The sequence below is a fragment of the Dendrobates tinctorius genome, unplaced genomic scaffold (assembly GCF_039654945.1).
Source record: "Dendrobates tinctorius isolate UK_male_01 unplaced genomic scaffold, ASM3965494v1 ptg000015l, whole genome shotgun sequence".
Classification (NCBI taxonomy): domain Eukaryota; kingdom Metazoa; phylum Chordata; class Amphibia; order Anura; family Dendrobatidae; genus Dendrobates; species Dendrobates tinctorius.
The window spans coordinates 36269987-36296985 of record NW_027361683.1 but is presented as its reverse complement, the minus strand read 5'-3'; the positions used below and the strand labels follow the sequence as shown (position 1 = coordinate 36296985).

Genomic DNA, 26999 nt, shown 5'->3' with positions numbered 1-26999 from the left:
CTAAAAACTAAAGAGTAATATCCAACAAATGTGAGCCTTCATAACAGCTTCTTAGTTCCACATAATATCCACGAATCCAGGAAAAATATCGTTGCAGCCAGAATATTATACAACCATATGCGAAATCAAATAAGTCTATAAAAGATAAAAAAAATATAAGATTAAAAACACGAAACGACTTAGAATTAAGTAAAATTGGTTTAAAAATTATATAGAAAAATTGATTAAAACTAGGCAAGGTTTACAAAAAAGGAGTAAAACTCAAATTCTCATTCAAGCCATTGGGAGACACAGTATCTAGAGTCCAAATCCACCTAATTTCTTTTTTAGCTAAAAGATTCCCTATTTTTCCTCCTCTTTCATTGGGTTGTACCATATCTATCCCTATTACTTTCAATAGTGAAGCATCACAATTGTGGTGAACCTTAAAGTGTCTAGGGATAGTTTTTAGTAATGAAATGTCATCAATTTCTTTTGCGGCAATAATCCCTAATATATGTTCCCTAACACAAATTTTCAATTGGCGTATGGTCATTCCCACATAGATCAAAGAGCAAGGGCACGTCGCATAGTAAATAACTGCTCTAGTTGTACAAGTTATTGAATGTTTAATCCCATACGTCAATGTATCCTTTGAGTTCGAGAAGTTTTGTGCCCTACTAATATTGGGACATGCCACACATTTCCCACATGGCTTAGAACCCAATGATTTTTTCATATTTGACAAGAAACTAACAGGGGATGGAATCGATACATAGTGACTTTTCACCAAATAATCTCTCAAATTCCTTGATCTTTTGAAGGTAATACTCGGTGCGTCCCCTATATAATTGGACAATATCGGATCTATTTTTAAAATTCCCCAAGATTTGGTCAAAACTTCTCTCATTAGATCAGTTTGGCCGTGATATTGCGTAATGTATCTCACACATTGGTTTGATTCTCTAGCTTTATTCCCATATAGCGCTTGATGTCTGGTGGTATTTTTTGCCCGATTATAGGCCTTTTTAATGGAACGATGGCTATACCCACGTTCTAAAAATCTCTGTTTTAGTTCTAGAGCTTGTATTTCAAAATCCTCATCTCTTGAGCAAATTCTTCTCAGTCTTAAGAATTGTCCAACTGGGATAGATCGTATCATGGCCGGTGGATGTGATGAATTTGCATGAAGGAGGGAGTTAACGGATGTTGATTTCCGAAAGATGTCAGTGTGTAAACAGTCATCCTCACCTCTCCTAACACTAACATCTAAAAATTCCATTTTATTTTTGTCAAACTGATATGTCAAATGTATATTATAAGGGTTATTATTCAAACCTGACATAAATTCATGGAGAGATTCCACCGACCCTTCCCATATCAAAAAAATATCATCAATGAAACGTACCCACATTAGGATACGTTCCATTGATGGTGCCAATCCAGAAAGAAAGAGGTCCCTCTCCCACAGCCCCAGGAATAGGTTTGCATAAGCAGGCACAAAAGAGGCACCCATTGCAGTGCCCTGGAGCTGTAGGAAGAAGGACCCCCTAAATAAGAAAAAATTATGTGACAGAGCAAATTCTAAAAGTTCCACAATAAATTGACGCATGGAATTAGGTGTAGTAGATGAATATAAAAAGTATTCCAAAGCTTTAATACCATCATTGTGGCGAATATTCGTATAAAGTGATTCCACATCGCATGACACTAAAAGGGTGTCACTGCCAATGTGGAGCCCATCTACCTTCTTCAAAAATTCATTTGTATCCTTGATAAATTAAGGCAATTCCTCCACTAATGGTTGTAGTCTAGAGTCCACAAATCTATTGACATTCTCCAAATAATTTCCACATCCAGATATGATGGGTCTACCTGGCGGGATTGATTGATTTTTGTGGACTTTAGGCAACAAATAAAATGTTGGTATCTTCGGTTCAGAGATCTGTAATGCCACAAATAAATCCTTTGAAATAATATCCATCTCTAATGCCTCCTTTAAAATACCCATCAATTCAGTTTGAAATTTATCGGATGGATTGTACGTCAATTTTTTATAGCATGATTCATCCTTTAACTGCCTAAAGGCCTCTCTTTCATAAAGTTGTTTGGGCCAGACAACCAAATTACCCCCCTTGTCAGCTGGTTTGTATACTACATCCGGTATTTCCTGCAAATGTTTTAGAATCATTCTTTCTTTCTTGGTAAAATTTTCCAAGTGAGGAAATTTGGGGATTTTATCCAATTCTCTACTTACAACTTTTACAAATGTCTCAATCACTGGATAGGCTGACAAGGGGGGAAATTTCTGTGATTTCGGGCGTATTGATTCCGGAATCTTACCTCCCTCCAGTTCATTATGCTCTTGGGCCAATTCATTCAAGGTAGCTAGTGCCTCCTGTTCCGCCTCTGTTGGAAACAATTGCAGTGTTTTATCATTATGAAAGTATTTTTTAAAAATAAGTTTTCTAGCAAACAAATGTAAATCCTTTATAGCAGAAAATGTATCGAATTGAGCTGTAGGGCAAAACATAAGACCCTTATTCAAAATTTCCATTTCAATATCAGAAAAATTATGTGAACTTAAATTAATCACCTTTAGACTGTTCTTGTAATTCTCAGGGGAATATCTAAATGTCCGTTTGACTGGTACATAGCGAGGTTCTCTCTTACGTTTAGGTGTAGATATTGCAGAGACAGAAGCGGAAGAGGAGGCACCAGAAATGTCCCCCGCCACAGGATTAGATGACAGAGAGATGGAACGATCACGATTTTTCTCCCCAATTTGGTATCTGCGCCATCTATAGATTCTTCCATCAGCTAGATCTCTTTGATCTCTCAATAATTTATCAGTCTGTTTTGCCTGAATCTCCTTTGTCCATTGGTCAATATGTTTTTCCAATTGACCATCCATCGATTGATATAGCTCAGTAGATAGACAAGATTTTGCTTTAGCGAAGGACTCCTCCAATTGTTTGTCTAATTCCACCAAATTTTTAGAATTATATTTTACCAATAACTCCATCAATTGTCTAGAGGCCATATTGCAGACAGTTTCCCAGTTCTTTATAAATTCATCATCATTGACAGGAAAAGAAGGGGTGACCTGAATTCTCAAACCCCTAGGTATCAACTGATGTTGTATGGAATTTTCCAAAAAAGCACGATTCCACCAAGACCTCATGCGTTTATATATCAAGTTCTTTATATTTCTAAACAACTCATCAAATTGCAAACCATTGCCAGGTGTATTTGTAGAACCACCATTAGTAAATACTGCGTTGATCCGTCCCTGCCAGGACAATTCTCTGGCCTTAAAGTCCATGTTCGGTAGTTGAAAAGAACCTGTGCTGAACACAGTAATTAATTAGAAGAGAACACACCGACACTGGATATAATATATTATTCTATATTAAAAATAATAACAATAATGGTAATAATAAAATTAATAAAATATATCACCAGTGTCCAGTGAAATCAGTGATAACACACTGTTAAGATAAAATACACCAACCAACCAATCAAAAGACCTCTATACCAAAGAAAACCAGACAGGGTGTACTTATTAAATATTATTTTATTATATTTGTGTTATACAGGTGGTTATATTAAAACCAATTAAAACAAAAAAAGTGCACGTATAGGAACAATGTAACAATGTTCAAGGGAATAATAGGACCCAATTATTATATCAAATAAGTATACCACATATATTATGAGATGACCATTTTCCAAAAGAGATTATAAAGAAAGTGCAAAAATTACATAAAAATAATAATAATATTAAATAAATACCACACATGAAAAGGAGCAAAGTGCAATGTGCAAAATTATCACATAATAATATTATACAAAAATACAAAAATATATGTGCCTTTTAAATACATGTGCCTTTTAAAACCACATTTATATGTATCCACAAGGTTTTCCACATGTCCAAAATAAAGTGCAGAGTGCCTGTGCAACCAAAACTGTGCACAAAGAAACAAAGAAGTGCCACCTTTATCTCTTTCCTTCATCAGGGGGTGGCTACATAATTACATAATGTAATTACACACATATATATATATTATTTATTGATGTATTTAATAATATAAATATTATTATTTATTATTTCTTGTATATTATATATTTTTTTATCATTTATTATATACTACATTGTAATTCACTTATTTTTCTTTGAATATGTATGTTATTTTCAGTATCAATTGATCGATATAAAATATTGTATTGATTGCGGTTATTTCCACTCTATCTTATTGATGCGATGCTCCTGGTGGTGCGCATGCGTGCTCCGTGTCCGGCGTCCTGACTTGCCACGTCCTCGTGACCTTGGTAACGCCGGGCTTAGTGCCTGTGTGTTCCGGTCACGTGGTCCGGCGCTTGGGATTGTGGGACCTCCAGACTGCGCATGCGCCACCCCCACACCCGGAGCACTGCTATCAAAATCAGCGCTCATATGCTGATTGGCGCTACTTGTGTCCAAATATAAAAAACCCCCGGATCCCTTATGTAGCCACCCCCTGATGAAGGAAAGATTCCGAAACGCGCGTCGGGGAGCGCGTGATAGGGACGTGGTGACCCCTATAGGTAATGATCTGTCTATGTTATACCACGCTTTATATGAATTAATTGCTATTTTCCAGAGATAAAGGTGGCACTGTTTGTTTCTTTGTGCACAGTTTTGGTTGCACAGGCACTCTGCACTTTATTTTGGCCATGTGGAAAACCTTGTGGATACATATAAATGTGGTTTTAAAAGGCACATGTATTTAAAAGGCACATATATTTTTGTATTTTTGTATAATATTATTATGTGATAATTTTGCACATTGCACTTTGCTCCTTTTCATGTGTGGTATTTATTTAATATTATATTATTATTTTTATGTAATTTTTGCACTTTCTTTATAATCTCTTTTGGAAAATGGTCATCTCATAATATATGTGGTATACTTATTTGATATAATAATTGGGTCCTATTATTCCTTTGAACATTGTTACATTGTTCCTATACGTGCACTTTTTTTGTTTTAATTGGTTTTAAAATAAGCACCTGTATAACACAAATATAATAAAATAATATTTAATAAGTACACCCTGTCTGGTTTTCTTTGGTATAGAGGTCTTTTGATTGGTTGGTTGGTGTATTTTATTCTCCGGTAACTGCAGAATAGCAAATAGGACCTCCAACTCACCCCCAATTCATGAGGAAATTCAACTCCTCTTTGCTTCATAACCCCTCCACCAAATCTGAAATCAGCTCAGCCTTGCAGAATTATTTTAGTGAAAACAACTCCATCCTCCTAAATCCATTTTCCTGTTGGAACGCTCACAAGGCGGTATTGAGGGGAGTTTTGATCCAAATTTCCTCCAGACAAAATAAAATCCTTACCCTACAACAGTCAATTAAATCTAAAGAAGAGGAACTTTGTCGATCCTCTGTTTCCTCTAGCAAACAAGCTGTATTATCAGAACTTACCAATCTTAGAATGCAATTAAGGAAACTCATTCAATTTTTACGACTCAGCTATTAGATCGGCAAAATGCAAGCATTACTTATCTATAAATCGCCCTTCAAAATACATGTCAAACAGAATTAAGAATATACGGAAACGGAATAGAATTGACACTATAACTTCCTCTAATCGTACATCTCTGGTCCACCCTAAAGATATTGTAAAGGCTTTTGCCGATTATTACAAAAATCTGTATAATATTAATCAGGATAACCCTAATTTGCAGCCAACTACCTCAGAGATTGGATCATTCCTTTCCAGCATGAACCTTCCAAAACTCAACTCTGAAGACTTATCTTTTTTGTCTTCTCCCTTCACTGAATAAGAAGTCCTGGAAACTATAAAAAAACTTAAAACATTTAAATCACCCGGACCAGATGGGTTTAGTAATGATTATTTCATGTCTTTTATTAATTTATTGGCCCCTCACCTTGTAAAAGTATTTAATTCAGTTTTCCAATCAGGTCAATTTCCCAAAGAGATGCTGGAAGCGACCATTGTTGTAATCCCTAAACCAAATTCTGACACTAACCAAGTTTTTAATTATAGACTTATATCCCTCATCAACACAGACGTAAAAATTTACGCAAAAATCTTGGCTAATAGACTAAATCAATTTCTCCCGACACTAATTTCCAACGATCAAATAGGCTTCATTAAAGGAAGACAATCCATAGATGGTACGAGAAGGCTCATTAACATAATTAAGCTCATTTCCTCGAAAAACCTCAAAGCCACTGTTATCTCTCTTGATGCTGAGAAAGCGTTTGACCGCCTTAATTGGTCTTATCTCGAAGCGACTCCCAAAAAATTTGGAATTAATTCTCGACTCACGGGAGGTATTATGGCTTTGTACTCCGGCCCTGAGGTGAGGGTATATTCCAACAATCATCTTTCCCCTACGTTTAATATAGCTAATGTCACCATTGCTTTTTGCATTGGCCATTGAACCTCTGGCCAAATTAATCAGGAATAGTACAAAGATCTCAGCAATTAAAACCTTGCATAGAGATTTTAAAATAGCGTTATATGCAGATGATATAATTCTTATCCTTACTGATCCAAGCAACTCTATCACTGGCTTACAAACTCTAATCCAGACTTTTTCCAAGGTCTCTTATTTTAAAATAAACAACTCTACATCCAAAATACTTGGCTTTAACCTGGGAATAGACCAAGAAAAAGTTGAGGGCCTCTCGCCTTGGGGTTGGGCTACTGATGGGCTGACCTACTTAGGCCTAAAATTTGTCAAAAATATAAACTCGCTTATAAAATTAAAGTTAGAGATTCTTACCAAAAAGCTTTTTAATGAATTTCGTATATCTAGAGATGATGGACTCTCTTGGTGGGGAAGAATCATGATGGTTAAATCATACATCTTCCCAAAAATCCTATATCTACTTCGGTCTCTTCCTTTAAAAGTTCCCACTTCTTCTCTTACAAATCTCCAAGCCTCATTGAATTCCTTTATATGGAATAACAAAAGACCCAGAATAGCAAAAAACATTCTCTACAATCATAAATCTCATGATGGAGCTGGTTCCCCAAATATCACTGCTTATTACACTGCAAATTTAGTCAAACAAAGCGCATTCTGGTGGCCACATGATAAGACACCAGCTTGGCATGAACTAGAATTGTCTTTTAACAATTATAAGCCTCTTCACCTACTAATTCTCAACCAACTCCTTCATAAAAAATTAATTGAAAACTCTCATCCAATTTTTCAAGCTATTTCTGAAGCTTGGAAAAAATTTTCTGTTCCAAAAAGAGGCTCTAATAAAGAAGTCACATTAAAAAATTTGACCTTATCAGTTATTTTTCAAGCATCCAATCAGACTATTGACCCCGTTTGGTCTGCACTTGGTCTCAAAAGACTCAAATATTTATACGATGGTGCTCTTTGTACACCTTATAACAAACTCAAGAATAGATTTCAATCTACTACTCCTGCTTTCTTAAGGGCATGTCACACTAAGAGATATCGCTAGCAATATCGCTATAACTAGTGACGTTATAGCGATATTGCTAGCGATATCGCTGTGTCTGATACTTACCTACGACCGGCTCCCCCGCTGGTTATCGCTGATCGCGCGAGAACGTCCAGGACTGTTTCTCGTCGTCAGCTTCCTGCTGTGACGACGAGCGACGCGTGGAGCCGGGCGGGAGGATGCAGGATCGCCTGGTGTGACAGGTAAGTAGCGACCCCCGTTCCCAGCGATGTCGCTAGTGAGATCTGCCTGTGTGGCAGCTCACTAGCGACCACTTAGCGATGTACCAGCGATCCTGACCGCTTCATATCGCTGGTCGGGATCGCTGGTACATCGCTAAGTGTGACAGTACCTTTACAATATATCATCCTTAAAGACAAACTCCATGAGTTCCTTGCTATTTCACCAAGAATTTCTGAACCAGCAGTTAATCTTATTTGTAATATAGACCATAATATTTTCTGGAGTTTTGAGTATACTTGCAAGTGGTGTAATAATAGCTTTGCAGTGGTCAAGACTCAAAATATTATCAAATGGGAAAACGAATTACATACAATAATTGACCCTCCTGACCTTGAACAGGCATGCTCCCTCTCGTACGCCTCTACCATTTCCTTATCACTACAAGAGACCCACTTCAAACTTTTAACGAGATAGTATTATACCCCTGTAAGACTCCATAGAATCAACCCTGACAATTCCCCGCTCTGTTGGACGGGTTGTGGAAGGCCAGGAAATATTTTGCATATATTTTGGCAATGTCCCAAAATTGTTCCCTTTTGGAGAAAGGTTTCAAATCTTATCGATTTTATCTTAGGAACGCGACTTATTTTGTCTCCTCGTCTGGCCCTTCTTTCTCTAGACGCTGACAAAATTGACCCTACTAACAGGCTGTTGATTATGCACATGTTACTAGTGTACAAACACAATATCGCTTTCTTTTGGAAAAATCCAAAACCTCCACAAATTAACGATATTATAGACAAAATTAGCCTTCATCATTCCTTTGAACTGAAATTTGCACATATGCATGATCAATTTGCCAAACATGCTAGGAAATGGTCTAGATGGCTGGAGCTGTTCTCTTAAGGTCTTCAACCAGAGTGCGCCTTTGGGGTTAGGGCTTTGGCTTGGAACAAATTTAATATATTATATGCTTAAATACTTACCTTTGTAATAGTTCATTGTATAATATGCTTCTGCATTAACATGTTACATTTTATGTATTCTTTACATTTGGACATTGTTGTCCTTCCTCTTTTACTTTTCATCTTTCCTTAGCTCCCATACACCTTCTTCCCCATTTATTAAAACTCCAATAAAACGTTTGGAAAACAGAAAGAGTAAAGGGTCCATGCAGACTAAGTTGCTTCACACCACTCACATTAGATAAGTATTAGACAAATTGTATGATACAACCTAAAAGTCCCTACCCAAAAAGAAAAATCCACTAAAATAGATATGCAATATATGATTAGTCACAGCAAATATGTCTATTGATCCATCATGTTGCTACAGTGATGCCATTTTTGCATGCAAGGGTAATGATACCAACATATCTGCTGACATACACACATAAAGATGAACTAAAGCCTCGATCCTGGACTCTAGACAACAGCAGTATACCCTCAAAGCAAATCCGTAGACACCAAAGATGGATCACATAAGGTAACAGGTTCACATACTGATGAATGCATACAGTCAGTGGCTATACACCACTATAGATACCTTAAGCAGATATACAGATGCCCATCTATGCATAAATGTGAACTCACACATCAAAAAGCCAAATTTTGTTCTTATCTGTGACCATCAGTTGCTGCATTCATGAGGCAGCCTCATGAATTGGACAACGTTCCACTGCCAGACCGCTATGACCGCAATGAGTCTCTCCTGATGAACCCACAGAGGGGGAAACGTGTTGAGAGTGGGCAGACGCCATCTGAGTGATCATACTATCGTGTACTTATGGGCTTATACTATGCAGCAACTAATGGTTACAGAGAAGTACAAAATTTGGCTTTTTGATGTGTGTGTTCATATTTATGCATAGATGGGCATCTGTATATCTGCCTAAGGTATCGATAGTGGTGTTTAGCCACTGACTGTTTGTATGCATTCATCAGTATGTGAACCTGTTACCTTATGTGATCCATCTTTGGTGTCTACGGATTTGTTTTGAGGGTATACTTCTGTTGTCTAGAGTCCAGGATCGAGACTTTAGTTCATCTTCATGTGTGTATGTCAGCAAATATGTTGGCATCATTACCCTTGCACGCAAAAATGGCATCACTGTAGCAACATGATGGATCAATAGACATATTTGCTGTGACTAATCATATATTGCATATCTCTTTTAGTGGATTTTTCTTTTTGGGTAGGGACTTTGAGGTTGTATCATACAAATTATCTAATACTTATCTAATGTGAGTGGTGTGAAGCAACTTAGGCTGCATGGACCCTTTACTTTTTCTGAACCTCTATATCTGATTGTATAAAATACTCTATTGCATCCATGAAGATCTCATAAACAAGTGGATACAGGCCATCTGGCTCTCTTTTTCTGATCTTGCGTCTTATAGGGAGATATAGGAGAATAGGGACAGCCGATGCATGAGTGGGGGGGGGGCATTCTTGTATTTCTTAGGGTGCCAACCTCCGCACCTAGGTAGGTATTCAGTTAGGCCAAGCTACTGTATCTATAGGGCCAGATCACTCTTTTCCACACACTGGCTGAGTGTAATTAGTGTGCAGCACTACATATCAATTTTGTACATACTGTTTTTGTCCCTCCCCTTTTCGTTTTTCTTTTTTTGAGGCTCATGTGGTATTTGCAGGTATGCAGGATGCAGTGACGAGTTGCGAGACAATTTGGTGCTTTCTAGAATAACGTTTATAAGACTAGAGGGAACTTTCCTCAGTCATGACCTGATCAACAAAAGGGGTAACACGGGTTGCCCTCGCAGGGGCTCTATACAAGCAAACACAAACGGGTAGAACACGACTACTTCCGGCAATAGCCGGTCACTATAGGGCCGCGGTATGGCCGACTACAGGTCCTTAATTATATAGCCAACTTAGCTGTCCAGACGTCCCTCGCCGTTCGGGTTGGTGGTCTTTCGGCGTAGTAGTCGCTGGACCCAGTTGCTGAGGCATTGGCGAAGTCAAGCCGATGACACTGGAGCCCCACAGGCCCCGGCGGAGTCCTTGGACGGATGGGCCGCAGCCCCCGGACTGGAGCAAGCGGCAGCGACGTGGGGTGGTGAGGGGCAAGCCACCTGCGCAGCTACCAGCTGCGACGGGGAATCCGTGGTGAGCAACGGCCCCGTCGGTAGACGTACAAGGCCGTAACATGTTGCAGTGCACAACCCGAGTGAGAGGTGCGTTGTTTCCTTCAGATTGTATTTCATACACAGGCCCGTAGGGGCTTATTCGGTGCAGCACTCGGTACGGGCTCAGCTCCCACCGTGGTTCTAACTTGTTTTGGGAACGTTGATCAAGTACGAGTACCTGATCCCCAGTCTGAAAGTCAATGGGTGGGGGCAGTATTCCCCCCTGGTGTTCTAGATCCTGGAGCTTCGTATGGATGATATGGTGGAGGGTCTGCAGCCGGTGCCGGTGGTTTCGGACCCACGAGGATATCACGGTCCAGGGTTGGTGTTCCTCCTGGTTCAATTCCACCTCAGTAATTCCTTTGCCTTCCCGTCCGAACAGCAATGAGTAGGGGGTGTAACCAGTCACTTGATGCACCCGATTGTTATATACCCACACCAGCTCGGGGACATATTCAGGCCAGCGGGCCTTGCGGTCGCTCTCCAGGTGCACAGCATTTGGATTAGCGTACGATTGAATCGTTCGCAGGCTCCATTTCCTTGCTGGTGGTACGGCGTAGTCCGTGATTTATCGATACCGTAAAGATGATGTAGCTCTTCCATGACTTTTCTTAGGAAGCACGCTCCTTGATCCGTATGTATTTGTTGTGGACAGCCGTACACTTGTATAAAGTTCTTACAAATCGCATAGGCAGCCGACACCGCAGTTTGGTCTCGGGTGGGGGTGACCAAGGCGAACTTGGTGAAATGGTCCACCATAACGAGACAATGTTCATACCCCTGATAGGCCGGACCTATGGTTAGATAGTCCACCGTAGGAAGCTCCAGAGGGGCTGATGTTACAATAGTTTGCACCGAGGCTCGTTGCGCGGGGGGTTTAGAGAGCTCGCACGGGCGGCAGGTTCAACAAACTTCTTCTACAACAGCGTGCAAGCGTGGGTGCTACACTATCTGCTGCAACCATTGTAAAGTCTTTTGAGCACCAAAATGAGCCCCCTTCTCATGGGCTTCCCGGGCCAGTTGGTTGAGATGGGCTCCGGGCACGATTACCTGCCATATCGTCGCTGACGTGGTTCGTGACATGGCTTTTCGATATAGAAGCCCCTTTTTGATGACTAGCTTTTCCCACTGGCGCAACATCAGCAACGTATCTTGAGTCAAAGTCTGTCTCTGCGAGCCTGTGGGCAATTTACCGGTGGCCAACCATCGGCGCAGGAGCCCAATCTCTGTATCTGCCTGTTGCTGCTGAATCCATTTGATGCGAGGCTGTTCCAGCATCCCTCCTAGGAGTCCCGGATGAGGCGCTTCTTGCGTGTTGACTGTAGGCGCGGCGGTGGTAAGGGCGAACGGCGTCTCATCTGCTTCTAATTCGTCATCTTGACTTCTTCCTGGGGTGGTGTGTTGGATTCTGGAGAGCGCGTCGGCGTGCACGTTTTCAGCTCCCCGTTTGTAGATGATCTTATAATTGAATTTGGCCATCCGAGCCACCCACCGCTGCTCTAGGGCCCCCAGTTTGGCATTCTCCAAATGGGCTAACGGGCTGTTATCGGTCCGCACTACTACTTCAGAACCCGCCAGGTACTCTGCGAATCGCTCCGTCATTGCCCACACTACCGCGAGGAGCTCGAGCTTAAAGGAGCTGTAATTGTCCGGGTTGCGTACTGAGTCGTGCAGCGACCGGCTACCGTAGGCGATCACTTTCTCCTGGCCGTCCTGCACCTGTAACAACACAGCTCCTAGTCCCTGGAGGCTCCCGTCGGTATGCAGGATGAACGGTTGCGCAAAATCCGCATACGCCAATACCGGGGCGTCCGAGAGAGCAGCTTTGAAATCTTGAAACGCATCCTCTTGCGGTTGCTGCCACTGGATCTTCCGTCCATTCGCCCCGGCGGTTCAGCAGGTCTTGCAGGGCTCGAGCTCAGTGTGCAAAATTCTTCACGAACCGACGGTAGTAGCCGGCCAACCCCAGGAAGGCCCGCACGTCCTTCACCATCTCGGGGGTAGACCACCCCCGGATGGCAGCGACCTTTTCCAGGGATGGTCGGACGCCCTCTGCTGAGACGGTATGCCCCAGGTATTCGATCTGGGTGCGGAACAGGTGGCATTTCTGGGGCTTCACCTTTAACCCGTACTTCTGCCGGCCGAGCACCTGCCCCAACCGCCTCAGGTGGTCCTCGAACGTGGCGGAATAGATGATAATATCGTCCAGGTATATCAACGTGGCTTCAAAGTTGAGGTCGCCTAGACACCGCTCCATCAACCGCTGAAAAGTTCCTGGGGCGTTGGCCAGCCCAAACGGCATCCGATTGAACTCGAACAGTCCCATGGGAAGGATGAATGCTGTCTTGGCTCTGTCTTCCTCCGACATCGGCACCTGCCAGTACCCACTGGCCAGGTCCAGGGTTGAAAAGTATGTAGCGTTCCCCAGAACGGACAGAGACTCCTCTATGCAGGGCAATGGATATGAATCCTTGATGGTGCAGGTGTTCAACTTCTGATAATCCACGCAAAAACGCAGAGTGCCATCTTTTTTCCGAACCAGAACAATAGGGGCCGCCCAAGGGCTCTGGCTTTCTCGTATGACCCCCTTCCGGAGCATTTGGGCTAATAGAGTTTTCACTTCCTGGTATAGCTGCGGTGGTGTTTGCCGATATCGCTCCCGGATGGGGTCCGCCCCCGCCGTGGGGATCCCATGTGTGATGGCCGTGGTACATCCGAAGTCATCCTCGTGGCTGGCGAAGACATTGTAAAATTGTCCAAGAAGTGTCTCTACCTGGAGAAGCTGGGCTGGCGCTAGACCGGAAAGTTCAGCCCACATTTTCTCCAGGATGACTCGCCCTTTTTCTTGAGCCGAGGGTGCGGCAGTCTGTTGGGTTCGTACCGTTACAGCCCAGGGATCTTCGGGTTGCACCCTGAACTGGACTGCGGAGTCCGGCAGCATCTCCTCCAAGGGCCTTACTAGTTTGGCCATTTTGGCCCGGGGCTTCAGAACGATATCCTGATCTTCCAGGTTGACACATCGTACCAAGACGGTCCCTTCCCGCACTGTGGCCAGGGAGCGGGCCACCAGGATGCAGTAACAGGGTTCCACCTGCACCTCCACGCCCTCCAGTGGCATCGGGGCACGGATCGGCAGAGCCACCACCGTCTGCCCCAGAGGAAGCACGAGCGGGGGGGCCGCCGGCGCGATGACCTTGCCCAGCGCCTCACCCTCCTGACACTCCTGGAGCACTCGTGCCTCCCGCACCAACCGCTGGAAGACCTGACCCTGGGCCGTGCGACAACCCCACTGACTCAGGGTCTCATGCGTGGAATCGTTGAGGAGTAGATTGCCGAACTCCCGCAGTATGTTCATGCCCAAGATGATCGGACGTTAGTCTCTCCTTGGGTTAGGACCACTCCCTGGCGGCCGAGGGATTTACCACACAATGTCATCTGAAGCCACACCACTCCGGCAACAGGTACCGGCAGTTGGTTTGCGGCCACTAGTCGTATCATGGGCGCCCACTGGGGACTTGCGCTTCCAGGAAATGCTGTCGGATGTACGTTGCTGGCATGGTCGTTATCTGCGATCCTGTATCCACTAGACACCGCACAGCACGACCCTCGACTTCGGCCCATACTATTGGGCACTTAGCGACCAGCTCTTCGGGACTTCCACCACCCCTTGTTGTGGCTTCCGGCTCCGAGCGGCATCCCCTATGCCCAAAGCCTTCTAGTTTAATGTCCGCCGGGGTGGGTATTTCCCACGCCACGGACACTCCCGTGCGAAGTGGCCCAGTTCTTCACACTCATAACACCGGGGCGGTGAGGCTTGGCCACCCCGGGTATTGCGAGGCCCCCAGGGCCCAGAATTGTGGCCAGGTCAGCCAGGCGCGGGCTCCGTTCTCTTCTTCACTTCAGACAGCTCGCCCCGAATACTCTTCAGTTCTTGTCTCATTTCCTCAATCCATTGAGGCTCTTCGACAACGCTTACGGAAGACTCCATGCTCCGGGCCTTCCCCACAGGAGCCGTCATCCCCTGCTCTTGCTCTCACACCCGGGCCTGACTCCCCACTTTGGAGAAGGCTAAACGTGGGTTCACTCGGACCTGTTCCCGCAATGCCTGCTTGATTAGCGGGTCCCAGAGTCCAGTCACTAGCAGGTCACGCAGGGTAACGTCGTTTGGCCCCACCCCTATTCCGTCCTTCCTTTCTATGGTGTGTATAGCTCCTGGAGGGCGTTCATATACTGGGTGATGATCTCCCCCTCCCCCTGCATCCGACTGAACAACCGGGTTCTCAACTCCCCCACGTCTGTTGGATCCCCGTGGGTCTCTTCCAGGATCTGCAAGACCCGGGCAAAGGTGTTGCGACGCCCCGGGGGTCTCAACATTACCCACTTCCGAGCTTCCCCATCTAGCGCCATAAGGGCCACCTCAGCCTCTAAATCGGGGGTCATGGGGTGCATGCGGAAAAGGCCCCGCATGCGTTCTGTCCAGCTCCACAACAGCGTATCGGAGCCAGAAAACCGTGGCAAGTTACTTAGCATAGCCCCCAAGGAGATGCTGGAGCGGGGGCCCACATTATCAGCAGCGCCCGTAGCCCCACTCTGCGCTCGGAGACTGCATCCTGCCGACTACACCAAATGTGGTATTTGCAGGTACGCAGGATGCAGTGACGAGTCGCGAGACAATTTGGTGCTTTCTAGAATAACGTTTATAAGACTAGAGGGAACTTTCCTCAGTCACGGCCTGATCAACAAAAGGGGTAACACGGGTTGCCCTTGCAGGGGCTCTATACAAGCAAACACAAACGGGTAGAACACGACTACTTCCGGCAATAGCCGGTCACTATAGGGTCGCGGTATGGCCGACTACGGGTCCTTAATTATATAGTCAACATAGCCGTCCAGACATCCCTCGCCGTTTGGGTCAGTGGTCTTTCGGCGTAGTAGTCACTGGGCCCAGTTGCTGAGGTGTTGGCGAAGTCTTCGCGCGCTCCGGCGCGCCGATGACACTGGAGCGTCACAGGCCCTGATGGAGTCCTTGGACGGATGGGCCGCAACCCCCGGACTGGGGCAAGCGGCAGCGATGTGGGGTGGCGGATGACAGGCCACCTGCGCAGCTAACGGCTGCGACGGGGAGTCCGCGGTCAGCAGAGGCTCGGCCCCTGCTGCAGACCGGAGCGGGACAGTAGTGGCCGCCAATGGCACTGTACTTGCCGCGGCCACTGGTAAGAGCTGGGTGGCTGCGGGTGGCGGGGAGCGGGCCGCAGCCGCTAGCTGGAACGAGACGGCAGTGGCCACGGGCGACCGCGGGTAGGCCGCAGCCACGGGCTGAGGTGAGGCGGCAGCGGCCGCGGGTTGAACTGGGGCCGCAGTGGCCACGGGCTGGAGCGGGGCAGCAAGTCTCGGAGGATCGCCTTGGCACCGTCCCTCTGGAGTCCTCAGTGAGCGTCTTCCCTGGCAGTGGTAAGTCGCTATAGCTTTTAGTCGCTCCCGCCGTCTCCTGCTGCCTCTGTACCGGTCTGCTGACTCATCGTCCCGGGAATTCCCCGCCTCCTTTATACTGGTCGCTCCCCCAGCCTATCTGTCTGTCACAACGGCCCATCCCTGAACTCTGTCCCCCGGGGACAGTTCCCCCCAGAACCCAGATGACAGCTCCCTTGATTCCGGCCCGGACACTCGACGGGGGTGGGTTCCTCCCACAATCTTATGGGCTGTTCTTGCAGGAATTTTTTCCTGTTGCAGTTTGTTACATCTGGCCAGATACATTTAACTGCAAGTTATCATCTATTTTCTAGTAATGCTGGAAACCCAGTTAGCCCATGGAGTAGGGGATATTTGTATCAAAAATCAGGATTAAGGTTTTTTAAAGGTACTTAATAAAAGTTACATTATAATAGGGTTTTTTCAGTAAGTCGGCTAATTCCATATCCCGTAGCAGATTTTAGACCACAATCGCCCAATAGTCCAGAAATAGGCTGAAAGAAAATAGGGGAGTAAAGGGTGAAAATGCAAATATCTGGTAGAATCATGCTCTGTAAAAGAAGTGTCAGTGATATAACTCAGAAAATCAATCATTCTCATGAATGGAGGGACTTTACATTTTATAGTTTAATGTTCATTGTCTAGATTACCAGCCATGTCTGTGGTCTATCAGTGGTGTCTGGTGTCTTAGGCTAGTAGTGCAGCACTTACAAGCTCTTTACAACAGAGATATATAGCTGGTAAGCTCTGCTCTGAAGTGGGACAGATTTCTGGATCTAACCAGCTTCTGTGCCTCTGTCCTCCTCCATTGCTGCAGAGTTAACGCTACCTGTGTTTGCAGTATCATAAAGTGAACAGTTTGGGACAGAGGCTGAACCATGTCCTATCTGACAGTCAGGATAATACCGCCCCGCAGTATATCGGGAGGCAGGGGAGCGTTTCTGTACAACAGCTGCTTAAAGCAGCAATTAAAATATAGCTGGAGCGCCCTCAGTCACCAGGGCAATGGGGTACTCGGTACCGGGCCCGTTGATCTCAATGGGGAGATGTCACAGCAGCTGTGACCCGGCCCGTGGCCCTGTGCTCCATTGTAAAAAGGGGGGTAAAGTCTATTGATGATTCGTTACGCCACCTGTGGTGTTCGGCAAGGGAGGCATTAAGCCGACGCTGCATGCAGATCCCCTGGGACTGATGGTGTGGTGCAGCCAAGATGTTTTAGCCCTCCACGGGCAGGGCTGGAATCCCAGGGCAGTGTAGTAAATGAAGAGACAGGGAATAGGTGCAGACAGTGTAGTGGATGGCACCGAGATGTAGCCGTGCTGAATGTGTTGGTGCAGGAATAAGTGGAGGACACCAGGGCATGTAGTTCCAAAGCTTTACTCACAGTCTGTTGTGCAAGCAGTTGCCCGCTTCCGTGCCGTGTCCTCCAGGTCAGGGACTCAGTCAACCTCCAGGCCCGATGAAGCACTCCTTTCCAACACTCCGCCAACATGTGCCTTCTCTGAACGTCTCCTCTTATAGCGCCTAAGAATGAAGTACTCTCAGTACTGAGTTACACTGGAGTGCCTCCTGTCAGATGTTCCTATGAACTCTACTTGTACGGCAGACAGCTGTAGCCTGCTTCGGGGACTCCTTGCTACTAAGTCCCGGCTCACTATTATGTTGCTGTTGTGCCCCCAAGTCTTGTGTGGGAATAAAGTGGTCACTACTTCTATTCCTCCGGTGTCTGCTGCAGGACCATTAGTATCCGTACAACCTCAGGGACCGGGCCGCGGCCTTGCGCTTAGAACTTCTAGGAAGGGTTCCCTTCTAACCCAGGTCCTCTGTTCTCTTTTCTCCTCACGTTCCGAACTATTCTTTCCTTCTTATGGAGAATTAGGCTTTCGGTCTTTGTCGCTCTCTCACGCTTCCTTTCCTGTGCCAGCAGACCCACTGGGATCTGCTGCAGCACTTCCATCCATCCATCCCTCTCTCTAGGGATCCACTCAACCACGCTCGCTGAGCGTGCAGTACCTCTGTGGCGACTGAAGCCTTAGGGGCGCCTCATAGTGATACATAGAAACAGGTACGGACTGGAGCTGAAATTCAGCCTTGGCATTTGAAATCACACAGGCCCATGGTATCACCGCCCCTGAGCAATAAATGAGATATATTACTACTATTATTACCCTGGATGGAGGAAAGCAAGATTTCCTACAAGACCAATATTTCTTATGATACCTGTGGCCTGTTGGGATAAGTGACGGAGCAACTTTGAGCTTCGTCACAACTCTTAACAGTATGGGTGTCTTGAGAAGACTGATTCTGCTAACAACGTAGCACACAAGGCGGCCGAGACCAGACAGGCCCTTATGGCATTTACCAGAATTGCCAGATGGCCAGTCCGGCCCTGCATAGAAAACCTCTGCCTAATCTATAACACTAAGGTCCACTTACATGACCATTCATGAATAAACTGAATTACATATAGGTATCTTCTACAGTTACATACTGAAATAATACATTTTAATGGAAAAGCAACTTTTTTCTCTATTATAGCGTGCAGCTGTATGCATTCGAATTTTAGTATTGCCTTTTTTTTACTTTTCAAGCATCTATTGTAGCTGAAAAACATTAAAATATGCTTTTCGTTCAAAGATTCCAATAGCAGAAGCTAACATGGACCGACCAGTGGCACCAAAAGACCACCATTCGTTAAACCTTTACTAATCGGCGGTCGTTTAATAGCCTGTTTACACAGGCAGGACAAATGAAATGATGAAAGATGGACTTGTGCACTTGACCCTATCCCATCTCCCCTCCTCCCCAACATCACCACCACTCTTATCCCATCCCTAACCCACCTCTTCAACCTATCACTAACTTCTGGTACCTTCCCTTCTGCTTTCAAACATGCCACAATCACGCCTATCCTTAAAAAGCCAACCATCGATCCAACAGCCACGTCCAGCTATCGCCCAATATCGCTGCTCCCATTCGCTTCTAAACTCCTGGAGCAGCACGTCCACGCTGGACTCTCCTCCCACCTCTCATCTAACTTGCTCTTTGACAATCTACAATCTGGCTTCCGCCCCCATCACTCCACTGAGACAGCCCTGACCAAAATTACCAACGACCTACATACAGCCAAAGCTAACAGACAATATTCTATACTCCTCCTTCTAGACCTGTCCTCTGCATTCAACACAGTTGACCACTGTAAGTGATATCTGTAATTTGTATGTAACCCCTTCTCATGTACAGCACCATGGAACCAATGGTGCTTTATAAATAAATAATAATAATAATAATGGTCACTGAGTGAGCAATTTGTAAGAGATTGCTCAGTGCACATAGCTGCCATGGTTCTAGGCAGTGTGAGCCCTATAGGACGATGTGCTGCCGAGGTTGATGACTTTTTGGCGCTGTGTAAAAAGATCATTTCACCAGATGGACGAGCATTTTGCTCTTTCGTCAGGTGATCGTCACTCTGATTACACTGACAATTACACTGACGTTTTTAAGAACGCTCATTCACGATTATCTGTCAGTGTAAATATGCCCTAAGAATGGCTTTATGTTCTCCTCGGCTTACACGGCACACATGGACATTGTGTAGAGTAGCTTAGTAGAAGGGTCTTGCCAGCCCTAAGTAGCAGTACAGCAGATGTTCTCTTCCCATTATTCGGAAGGCTGACGCATTATTTCTATTACTCTAGGCACCTACAGTCCCCAAGGGTACAGATGCTATCCATTTGTGCATATAGTGTGTTCAATGCCATGTATGCATTAACTCTTCCCATACAGGATAATCTGATCTCCTTCTTTTGTCCTGGAAATAAGGACCCTGTTCCAGCTCAGCACACAGACCCAGGGCTCAGAGTCACTGTTTGTTGTCTGTGACAACAAAACTATTGCTTTGTCTTTGCCATGCAATCCACACACCCAGCACTAAAAATAAATGCACATAAACACAAGAGAGCTATGAATCAGATAAGGGTATAATTAAGGTTCAGCACATACAGTACATTCCTTTCTCGGAATGTAAAGGATTTATGGTTTGTAAACAGGGCAGACTATATCATAGACTATATCAGATGAGGAACTTACACTATACAAGCATTGTATATTTCATTGTCAATTGAAATGATCATAGTAATCGATGATTTTACTGAAGTCCTCCATACATACTGGAGAAAAGTTGGACTACAGATTTCATTGAGACTGGCCAAATATCTTTTGCTTTTGAAGTTCTCCCAATCCTATCTTTTTGTTCTCACGGGAGTTATGTCACTGTTAAACACCTCTTCTCAAACGAAAACATGTGTGCTCACCCAAACCCAGCTTGCAAGTACAGTGGGGAAAAAAAGTATTTAGTCAGTCAGCAATAGTGCAAGTTCCACCACTTAAAAAGATGAGAGGCGTCTGTAATTTACATCATAGGTAGACCTCAACTATGGGAGACAAACTGAGAAAAAAAAAATCCAGAAAATCACATTGTCTGTTTTTTTTTCATTTTATTTGCATATTATGGTGGAAAATAAGTATATGGTCAGAAACAAGCAATCAAGATTTCTGGCTCTCACAGACCTGTAACTTCTTCTTTAAGAGTCTCCTCTTTCCTCCACTCATTACCTGTAGTAATGGCACCTGTTTAAACTTGTTATCAGTATAAAAAGACACCTGTGCACACCCTCAAACAGTCTGACTCCAAACTCCACTATGGTGAAGACCAAAGAGCTGTCAAAGGACACCAGAAACAAAATTGTAGCCCTGCACCAGGCTGGGAAGACTGAATCTGCAATAGCCAACCAGCTTGGAGTGAAGAAATCAACTGTGGGAGCAATAATTAGAAAATGGAAGACATACAAGACCACTGATAATCTCCCTCGATCTGGTGCTCCACGCAAAATCCCACCCCGTGGGGTCAGAATGATCACAAGAACGGTGAGCAAAAATCCCAGAACCACACGGGGGGACCTAGTGAATGAACTGCAGAGAGCTGGGACCAATGTAACAAGGCCTACCATAAGTAACACACTACACCACCATGGACTCAGATCCTGCAGTGCCAGACGTGTCCCACTGCTTAAGCCTGTACATGTCCGGGCCCGTCTGAAGTTTGCTAGAGAGCATTTGGATGATCCAGAGGAGTTTTGGGAGAATGTCCTATGGTCTGATGAAACCAAACTGGAACTGTGTGGTAGAAACACAACTTGTCGTGTTTGGAGGAAAAAGAATACTGAGTTGCATCCATCAAACACCATACCTACTGTAAAGCATGGTGGTGGAAACATCATGCTTTGGGGCTGTTTCTCTGCAAAGGGGCCAGGACGACTGATCCGGGTACATGAAAGAATGAATGGGGCCATGTATCGTGAGATTTTGAGTGCAAACCTCCTTCCATCAGCAAGGGCATTGAAGATGAAACGTGGCTGGGTCTTTCAACATGACAATGATCCAAAGCACACCGCCAGGGCAACGAAGGAGTGGCTTCGTAAGAAGCATTTCAAGGTCCTGGAGTGGCCTAGCCAGTCTCCAGATCTCAACCCTATAGAAAACCTTTGGAGGGAGTTGAAAGTCCGTGTTGCCAAGTGAAAAGCCAAAAACATCACTGCTCTAGAGGAGATCTGCATGGAGGAATGGGCCAACATACCAACAACAGTGTGTGGCAACCTTGTGAAGACTTACAGAAAACGTTTGACCTCTGTCATTGCCAACAAAGGATATATCACAAAGTATTGAGATGAAATTTTGTTTCTGACCAAATACTTATTTTCCACCATAATATGCAAATAAAATGAAAAAAAACCAGACAATGTGATTTTCTGGATTTTTTTTTCTCAGTTTGTCTCCCATAGTTGAGGTCTACCTATGATGTAAATTACAGACGCCTCTCATCTTTTTAAGTGGTGGAACTTGCACTATTGCTGACTGACTAAATACTTTTTTTCCCCACTGTATATGGAAAAGTCAGAAGGTTCTGCCCATAGCCAGTGTGTGGGCACCTTCACTTGGGCTTTCTTGGGCTTCACATTATGTTTAGCTTAGGCTGATTCTTATCATGCATGCTTTTACCTAGTATAAACTGTATACCTATTGTCATGTGCAGTCAGGTGCCACCACATACTGCTCTGAAATGCCATTTAGATAAGCCTCCCCACTGGTATCTGCAGCAGGACACAACTGTGCTTGCCCTCTGGCCATCAGGACATGTTTGTTATTTGTCACCATTGAGCTTAAACTGCCCAAACAACTTAGAATTCAGCTTTTAGAAACATTTGTCTTCCACTCTTGAGATTTAAGAGCATTGCTATTTTTTTAAACTTTCTTTTGTTCTCTTGGGTTTATCAGGCATAGGAGGTGTCACTCAGCCATTCACCCCTTTCCTTCATATATACACTATTACAGTTATAGGATTATTTCATTATCTTCTGCAGGAGCACACTGCTCCCCAGCCTCCTGGCTCCCTGCTTGCTGGGGGTTGGTAGTATGCCCCAACCTGAATCCCAGTTTGTTACCAACGGCATTGTTATGTTACTGACCTGAATTATGCGCTGATTATGAAAACCATCAGCTTTTGCTTTGCACCATTGGAGGAGCACAGTATCACTGGAGCTAACCATATGCTTCAGTGATCCCTGATAACTTCATATCAGTACTAAGAACCTTTGTTGGAAAAAGCTTGTAAGCACAGCACGTTAGCCACTGCTAATAGTCTGCAGCGCTGGTCGGTAACCTAGCAATGAACAGTTAACACTAAATTTAAAATCCAACCATTTACTTTATTAGCAAGTAAATTTCAATTGGTGTTTTTTCAAGCACTTTGCAATTCTAACCAATTAGTGATGAGCACAAGAGTTTGTTACTTAAGTTTGCCGAGGGTGCTTGGGGACACACTGAGCAGCGTGAATGCGCGAGTGAGATGTTCGCCTCCATGTGTCTGCATGTTTTGCGACTGTTAGCCACAAAATATGAATGGATTGGCTGACAAACATGGGCAATCCCTTATGGGCGAAACGCGCGTCGAGGCAGAGGGACCTGACTCTCATGACATCTTTAGCAGCTTGTTATACTATTTGGTAATGGCTTTCTTAAACAAAAACATTAAAAGGGTATGTCTACACACTGCGTACTGGCAGCACTTTGGACGCAGCGGAAACCCCACTCTGCCCAAAGCGCCGCCCCCTGTTGAACGCGCGGTGATTCCTGATGTGTTCATTGAACACGTGCGGAATCACTGCATCGAATCTATAGATTGGGTTATTTATCTTGCGGAGATGGAGCATCTCCTCAAGATAAATAGACATGCTGCGGTCTTGAAAGACGCACCGCATGTCCGGTTATGCAGGGCCACTGGACGCAGCCCTGCACGCAGAGTGGAGACGGGATTTCATAAAATCCCATCAACTATGCTGTAATATCTTGACGCTGCGGATTGGATGCTGCGGCTGTATGCAGTGTCCAATCCGCAGAAAATACTGAAGTATAACGCCACGTGGAGACATACCCTTAAAGCGCCGTCTCACATAACGAGATCGTTAGCGAGATCGCTGAAACGTCACCAATTTTGTGACGCAACAGTGACCTTGCCAGCAATCTCGCTACGTGTGACACATAGCGGCGACAGGCCCCCCGCTGGATATCGCTGATCGTGTTCGAATGTCCTGGGCCATTTTTAGATCACTGGTGTCCCACTGACCAGCGCACATCTCTGTGTTTGACGCCAACGAGCGACCTCGTTGGCGACGCAGAACTCGGTGTGAGTTGTCAGAAAAGCTGGTGTGTGACAAGGTACCAAGGACAACCAAGGTCGTTATACGGATCGCCGTATCGTTGCTGCGTCGTTGAAGAGATCTGCCTGTTTGGCAGCTTACTAGCGACGCACCAGCAATCCTTACCAGGTCGTATCGTTGTCGGGATTGCTGGAGCGTCGCTATGTGAAATGGGACCCTTACACTGCTCCTTGTGCCAATGCCAGATCAGATATACCTATCATAGATTGCAACTTAGATATAACAAGAGAACATAGAATGGCAGATTTGCAAAAATTTGCAAAAATTCTCTGCAGCCAAAAATATGGCAGTAATCAGCAAGTGCCGAACAACAAATACAGGGTATTTAGTCGATACTTTTTTTGCAAAAAAATGTATACCAAGCTGCCTCACCAACATCAAGGTAACCCGTGTCGCAGCAGTCCCTATCTAATGTATTTAATACCTGAACATCTGAACAGTGTCTTGACATGAACAGGATTCAGACAGGCTGCTCCACAGTGTGGGCTTATGGTCTGAGACAGCTCTTTTGTACACCTCACACAGGAGAGGGGTGGGGTCTCCCAAACCATGTTAAGCAAGGAAAAAATGGATTAAAAACACGATTGCAACTTGCGGAGATTAACTGCAAACACCAGCAAGCAGTGGTATACACTTTTATGTGCACCTGCATGTGGATGTTTGGCAGCTACTTATACTCTGCAATCTGCAATAGCCACTTTATATCATCTGCTCTGTCATTTACCATTTAACATGAAATGAACTAAATGAGAAGTTTTTGTAGCAATGATGTGGATCACCAATGACTGTTTGTTCATACTATAGTAATAACACTTTAAAATCTTATGTACTGGGCAACTTTATTGAATGTTATTACCGGGGGTAATTTCTTTATCCAATTAGGTCTTTTCTTTGACATAATATATATCATCTCTCAGGTTCCCTTTAATCAGGCATATTAGTAGAATTGAGGCTGGGTTCACACGTAGCGTTTTTTTTTTTGCGTTTTCACGGCGATTTTAAATGCGCGATTTTGCCACGAAAACGCAAAAAAACAGCATCCCATGCAATCCTATGGGATTCCGCAATGCTGTGCTAATGCTGCGGATTTTCCCGCAGCGGAATCGCATCTCGGTAAAATACGCAGCATGCTCATTAATTTTGTGGAATCACGGCGATTCCGCCCACATAGGAATGCATTGTTCTGCTTATTTTCCGCATGTGGCTGTGCCCACCATGCAAAAAGTAAGCAGAACATTTGCGGATGGTACCCACGGTCCGAGGAGAGGAGACTGTCCTCCAGGCTGTGGGTACCATATCCCTGTAAAAAATAGAATTAAAATAAAAAATATTGTTATTCTCACCTTCCGACGGCCGGCGATCTTCTTCCCGCCTCTCTCCACGCTCCCGGCATCTTCCGGTCCCAGTAATCCTTTGCGAGAATGACCACGATGATGTCGCGGTCTCGCGGGAGTGCGACGTCTTTGCACAAAGGATTACTGGGACCGGAAGATGCCGGGAGCGTGGAGAGAGGCGGGAAGGCTGCGCGGGACGCCGGAAGGTGAGAATAACAATATTTTTTTATTATTTTTTACATCCTATCTTTTACTACTGATGCCGCATAGGCGGCCTCAATAGTAAAAGGTTGGTCACACTTGTCAAACACTATGTTTGACGAGTGTGACCAACCTGTCAATCAGTTCTCCAAGCGATGCTCCAGTTCGCTTGGAAAACGCTAGCATTCTGCAAGCTAATTACGCTTGCAAATCGCTAGCTTTTCCGTGGGAAAATCGAGGGAAATTAAAATGCGATTTTCCCGCGGAATGGAATTCCGGAATTCTCGCTGTAACTTCTGCGGGAATTCCGCTACGTGTGCACTTAGCCTGAATCTAAAACACTAGTTTAATCAACTCAGCCCGAATTCTGTTCCCTTGTTACTTTCTGGGATGCCTATATGGCATATTATTTTTGGATTTGCTCATAGTTAGAACTGATATAGTCCCAATGTAAAAAATAAAAGGTATATATTCAACATACATATTTTTAATGGATACCATTGAATAATGTACTGCACACTTTTTTAGCAGCACTGACGTATACCGACCTGGTCAATCTTTTGGATACATTTAGCGGGTATATAAGGAGCTTTTCCAGTATACAAACCAAACATACATTAGTTACATTGGTTTCTTGCTTTGGCAAGTTTTGGGAGGTCTCCACCCCTCCCTTGTGGGCTGTGCACATATAAGCCGTCTTCCACAGCGTGTCCACATCAGACATTACCTTTCTGAATCCTGCTGATATAGATACTGTTCACATGGTTTTAAATACGTAGGTTAGGACTGCTCTGAGGTGTATACCTTGGCGTTTTGTAGAGCGGCTTAGTATACATTTTTTGCAAAAAACCGTATCAACCAAATACCCTGTTTTGTTATCTTTTTACTAGCACTTGCTGTTTTCTGTTATATATATTTTTTTACAACAGACTATTTTTACACATTTGTTATACTTTGTTTCTCTGTGTTTCAGTCTTTTGGTGGTGTGAACACTGTCCTACAGACTTGTTCGCTGTGTGCATGGCCCATGCATTTGTATCCAAACATACATGAGCCCTGCTACTGGGATATCATTTATCTGGTGTCTCATCTTTCCTGTATATAAAGGCACTTCATCATACATGTGAGACCCAGCAAATGCTGAGTACAGCAGACGAGCCAGACTGGAGGCTAGGAGCTTATAATCTATAAGGAGTATATTATGTCCAAGGCTCACTGACTATATCACTGTCATTTTGGCATTGTTGTACATTGTGTAAAGGCTGACTGTCATTTCCCATAGGGCACCGTGCCTCAGAGGCACAACCGTCTGCTAGGCAGCAGTTCATGGAGTGTAACAACAACACATGGGCGGGGCTCCAGCTAGAGTGGCTATTGGCCAACCAATGAGGGGCGAGCC

At 44.7% G+C, this 26999-nt stretch overlaps 1 long non-coding RNA gene across 1 annotated transcript; it reads right to left on the bottom strand.

The window, feature by feature from the left end:
* LOC141074820 (uncharacterized) lies at positions 1-24535 on the bottom strand. The gene is made up of 3 exons (XR_012227213.1): positions 24490-24535; positions 2323-2388; positions 1-135 (listed from the first exon to the last, which is right to left on the bottom strand). It is a non-coding gene; the product is annotated as an uncharacterized lncRNA (long non-coding RNA).
* Between the last annotated feature and the right edge of the window lie 2464 nt (positions 24536-26999).